This window comes from Mustela nigripes, chromosome 3, assembly GCF_022355385.1.
Source record: "Mustela nigripes isolate SB6536 chromosome 3, MUSNIG.SB6536, whole genome shotgun sequence".
Classification (NCBI taxonomy): domain Eukaryota; kingdom Metazoa; phylum Chordata; class Mammalia; order Carnivora; family Mustelidae; genus Mustela; species Mustela nigripes.
Genome location: NC_081559.1, coordinates 120272209 through 120277900, shown reverse-complemented (window position 1 = coordinate 120277900; position 5692 = coordinate 120272209). Strand labels below are relative to the sequence as shown.

At 39.3% G+C, this 5692-nt stretch overlaps 1 pseudogene; it reads left to right on the top strand.

The window, feature by feature from the left end:
- The first annotated feature begins 1515 nt into the window (after positions 1-1515).
- LOC132014527 (meiotic nuclear division protein 1 homolog) lies at positions 1516-2107 on the top strand (annotated as a pseudogene).
- The last annotated feature ends 3585 nt before the right edge of the window (positions 2108-5692 follow it).

The window sequence follows — 5692 nt, the reverse complement described above, 5'->3', positions numbered from 1 at the left end:
GCAGAGGGATGAAGAAGTTGCCATTTCCTCCAATTCTACAACAGCTGGAAATTTTAAATTGTTGACTGGAAGGATAAAAATTCCACTCATCATAATCTCAAAATCCCTCGAAATCAAATTTTAACCAGAGTGCCACCTTACATTCAACGGCCATCTCTATCCCCATCCCCAATGATTAGAGTTTTAAATACAGTAGATGTTACATATTCATTAAACTGAATCTTATTTTGTCATTTTGTCAATATAAAATTCTGATCTCTTTAGGCTGATTGCTTCATATCACTTTAACATTCAAAATCATAAAACAAATGAAACATCAAAAAGTATGGAAAAGAATGTGAACTATTTAAAACCTTCTTTTAGTATAAAATCAACTTCTATGTTTTTAACAGTATCCTTTAGAGGTGATGATTTTCTTCTCTTTCTACCATGACTTCATGGGGAAAGAATTAAGATAATATTTGACTTTTTAAGCACTGAAAACATTTTAAGAGTTTGATATATACCAGACATTGTGCAAGCAAATGGAAAGGGATCTGGCTGATAGTGGAGTAAGGTTGTCAACAATCAGAAAGCTACCTGCAAAGTGGTAAGTCAAGTAGCAGCAATATTACAAAGGTGTGACTGGTCTAAGAACAGGTGCTTTATTCTTGGAAAATAAAGGTCTGTGGGGGAGGTGCAGAGAGGCCTTCTCCGAACATGCTAACTTTGAGCTTTGGTCTGTAGGAGGTAATTCTGCGAGTACCTTGAGTATAGCTTTCCAAGCAGAGGGAGCAGCTCCCAAAAAGGCAGAGGTAAGAGCATGATAGGTTTTGTGTTCCCAAGCAGCGCCGGAAGGGTGGTGCCCACCCAGCCTGAGAGAGAACACTGACCCCACTAGCTTGGGAAAAGACGGTGAACATGATTCCAATGCAGTTCTTTTTCTCACCACAAACCAACAAATTCCTCCAAAAAGGAAAATTTCATGGGACCCTGGTGTCGTTTCCTTTTCAGTGTCCCTGGGCTGTGGGAGGGGACCCACTAACTCCCTCCATTCTGACCCCAAGGTCTCCCCGACACCCTCCAGGGCAGGTTCCGTTGAACAAACTGAGCTTTCCAGACCCGAGCATTGCAGCCTCAAAACGACCTCGAGGCACTTTGGGACCAGTGCCCCAGGCTCCTAGATTAGGGCCTCCAAAGGTGAAGCCCCTTATCAGGACCCAGAAAAGAAGGTGTCAGCCAGCTGGTGGGCAGGCATATGGGACGCCTGAGATCCCTAAAGATTCTCTTGATCTTTGACAAAGAAGTGGTTTTATGTATTGTAATATGTGCACATTTCCGAATAGCTCACAACCTCAAAAGTAACTTAACAATTCTTCACTTAATGCTAATTAGATGATTTCTGTGAATATCCAATGGTTTCTCACTAAAGGGCAGGAACTCTTGCCCTTCTGTGCTTCCGCTGCTGGTTAATAAGGAGCTATTCGCTTTATTTGGGAAACACCGCACTCTTACTTCCATGTCATGATAGGTTAAATCCTGTCAAAGGAAAAAGGACTGAGGGCAGATGAAAAGAGAGCCTGCATGATGGAAATATTTTTTGAGATAAAAAAAGTACTTCAATTAAAGACATGGAGAAGATTTTTCCCCAAAAGAAAGACATTACTGCTCTGGCAGTAACAGAAGTCCTTCCAAGCTTAGTTGATGTTGCTGTAGTTGGCTGAGAGAGGACTGGAACCTCTGATTGTTGGGCTTTTCCAAGTAAAATTCTTCATGTGAGGAAATGTAGGTAGGAGGTTCTGGAATCTCAGTTACATGAGAGAAGCCAAAAGTACGCAGACCTACCAAAAAGCAGAAGCTAAAATTAGTTGACATGAACCAATCATACTAGCAAAAGTATTTTTTCAACTTTGAGACCAAAGGGAACAACTAAAGGCAGAAGTAGAAAAATACAAAGAATGTGACCTGGAAGTTATAGAGGAAATAGGCCAAGCAAATAAAGTAACCAAAGAAGCTGCTGACATATGGCGTGATAATGTATTTGCAATAAAATCTTGGACCAAAAGAGAATTTGAAGAAAATAAAACTGTTTTAAAAAAATTTCGGAACTCCAAAAGACTCTAAATAGACTGAAGTGTTCAATATTGGTTAAGGACCTACATGCTAGTGGGTGTGTACATTTTTATATTATCCAGTTAAATGTACTGAATGGTTGTTTACCTAAAACTATTTATCATTTTATTAATTTTAAATAAAATACAAAGTATATAAAAAGAAGAATCTCTCCTTCTTGCCTCCTGCTTCATAGCACTCTCTTTTATAATTTCTTTCATATTGTTCTGGCTTTGGTGTCTCACTTTGGTGTGTCTCACTTTGGTGTGGTCATACCCTCTACCAACCCACCTCTTTTCCAGGTAGTTTCTCCTTTGAGGAGGACTGCTTTGTACTAAAAACATGGCACACTCTGAGATAGCCTGGGGAGACTTCTCTACACTGGCTAAGACTCCTCCCTGAGCTCCTTACATTTTTTTTAAATAGATTTTATTCTTAAGTAATTTTCTACAACCAACATGGGGCTCCAACCCACAGCCCCAAGATCAAGAGTTGCATGTTCTACTGGCTGGCCAGACAGATGACCCCTTCAGCTGCTCATCTAACAGGACTCCAGCCCCAAGCAGATTGGACATTGGATGGTATATGCCATGCAAAGGTATTTGGACTTGAGCATAGAGGCCACCAAGATCCAGCTAGCCTGAAACAGACATATCCCTCCAGTAACTAGATGGGGTATAGATCAAAAGGGGCCAAAGGCAAAGATTCAATGACAAGCTTATCTTCAATTTAGTTGTTATATGAAATAACAACTGAAATTATCTAAGGTAATAAGAATAGATTTATGAGATATTTGGATTGTAAACAGAAATCTTTATCCCTGACTAGGTATAGTCAGAGTGCAGAGAAAGAAAGAAGTTGAAGATCTCCTCCAGGTGATCACCTGCACCCCAGCTTTGTGGGATGCCTCAGTTGAGATATGGAACACAAGAAAAAGCAGTTCAGAAGAAATATACACTTAATTTTAGGCCAGGCACATGTGAGATATCTTTACAATTTTGTCAAAATCATGTAAGAGAAGAAATAAGAAGCAGATTGTTTTAAATTTGAGCAATATTCTTGGGCAGTTATGTACTATTATAGCACTGTGCTTTTAAACACTGTATTATTTGCAGTAAATTGGGGGACTTTTTATATTTATTTATTTATTTTAGAGAGAGCATGCCTGAGAACGAGCCTGAATAGGGGGAGGGTCAGAGGGAGTTGGAGAGAATCTTAAGCAGACTCTCTACTGGGGACCCTGACATGTGGGGCTTGTTCTCACTTGATATCATGTCCTGTGCTGAAATCAAGAGTCAGACACTTAACCAGCTGAGCCATTCAGGCGACCCAGTAAAGTTTGCTTTTAAAATTTTAACAAGATGGGTATGAGTAGTAATATTAAATGTTAATATAATACCTGCTATTGATTAAAGTAATTAATTGTATGTCTGCCATTTCAAAAATTATTAGTAATTTATTTTTATTTTTTTGAAGACTTTATTTATTTATTTGACAGAGAGAGAGAGAGTACAAGCAGGTGGAGTGATAAGGAGAGGGAGAAGCAGGTCCTGCTGAGCAGAGAGCCTGATGTAGGGCTTGATCCCTACATTGGACCCTGAGATTATGACCTGAGCCGAAGGCAGCTGCTTAATCGACTGAGCCACACAGGCATCCCTGTTTTCTAAATCTAAAGCTATTATCAGAGTACCTGGATGGCTCAGTCGTTTAAACGTCTGCCTTTGGCTCAGGTCATGTTTCCATAATCCCTGGATAGATCTTGGCCTCAGACTCCCTGCTCAGCGAGGAGTCTGTGTCTCCCTCTGACCCGCCCCTTTCTTGTGTTCTCTCTCTCTCTCTCAATCTCTCTCAAATAAATAAATAAATAAAAATTGGCTAAAATTTTTCTGCATGAATACGAAAAAAATATTTTTGAAAGAAGATACAGTTGGGTAAATGATCTAAAAGCACACATAACTACAATATGTGAAGAACTTACTAAGTATACTACTATGCACTTTATAAATGATTACAAAACTTATTCTTCAAAACAACATGAGAGAGTTCTTGTTGTCTTTATTTTATGCATCAATAAATTTTATCCCAAAGTAACACCATCCCTATCCCAAATTATACTAGCAGGATTCTCAGAAGGTTTATATGACCCCAAGTTGCATTCATGCATCCACTGAACAAACATTTTAGTGTCTGCTGGGTGACGAGGACTGCTCTAGGCAGGGGTATGGAGCAGTGGAAAAAAAAAAGGTAAAAAATCTCTACCGCATTGGAACTTGCATTCTAGTGTGAGAACAGGTAATAAACACAAAAATAAGTAAAATAATAAGCTATTAAAAGATAAATACTTGGGAGAAAAAAATAAAGCAAGGAAGAGGACTAGCCAGTGACACAGGTCAGAAAGGCTGAGGCTTTAAACAGGACAGCCTTGGAAGGCTTCGTTATGAAGGTGACATCTGAACAAAGGCTTAGAAGCACTGAGTGAGAATAATTTTTTGAGGATATATGGAGGAAGAGCAATGCAGGTAGTAGAATGAGAATGATGCCATGACGCTCAGGTGAAACTTGTCCAGTGGTCAAGAGCATCAAGGTGACCAAAATAAGGAAAGTAGAAGGAGTGAAACCAAAACAGCTTCTACCCTGAGATTGGATGATGTTGGAGGGTTTGAGCAGAAGGACAACATGCCCTGAATTCAGCTGTAAAGTGACACTCTGGTTGACAATAGACTGGTGGAAGGAGTAGGGGGAAGAGAGCAAGCAGACAGAAGAGTTAACTGTCCATTAAAATAGTCTAAGTAAGATGATGGTGGTGGCTTAAACCAGGGCATAGCAGTGGAGGAGTGAGAAGTAGTCAGATTCTGGATATTTTGAAGGTAGAGCCAAGAGAATTTCCTGATGGTTGAATTTGAAGTGTAAGAGGAAAAAAAAATCAAAAGTAACTTGGAATGTGGGGCCAAGCCAAATGGAAGATCAAGTTGTCAGATGCAGGAGATTTTGGAGAATCAATATTGTGGTTTGGGCATATCTTGAAGATCTCACGTAAAACACCAGATATATGATCAGAGTTTAGAGGACAGGTCTTCGGCTCTGGTCATGATCCTGGAGTCCCAGGACTGAACCCTGCATCAGGGTCCCTGCTCAGTGGGGAGTCTTCTTCTCCCTCTGCCCCTCCCCCTGCTGATGCTCTCTAATAAATAAATAAAATCTTAAAAAAAAAATATGGGAGCAATCAATAAGCATGGAAAGAAAGGATGCTAAAGAGAGGGGAATTGCTGAAGAAATGCTCCTAATCAAATACTATGTCTCTAGCCACCGAGATGCTAAGACCCATCTATGTATGGTGATTTTGTCATCACTGGCTATGTTTTTTAAACATGATCCTCTAGAAGATCTTTCTTTCTCTCTCTTTCTCTCTCTCCGTATCTCTTTCTTACTTTCATGGTTTTTTTTTTTTTTTTATTTCTCTAGTATTTTTTTAAATCCAAGACAGAAGTAACTTTTGAAATTATTTCTCCTCTAAGGATACTGACAATAACAATTTTATGATGGGTATCTTGGTAATCCTATGCAAGTTCTTTTAAAAAATCTTACGCAAATCTAGAAAAAG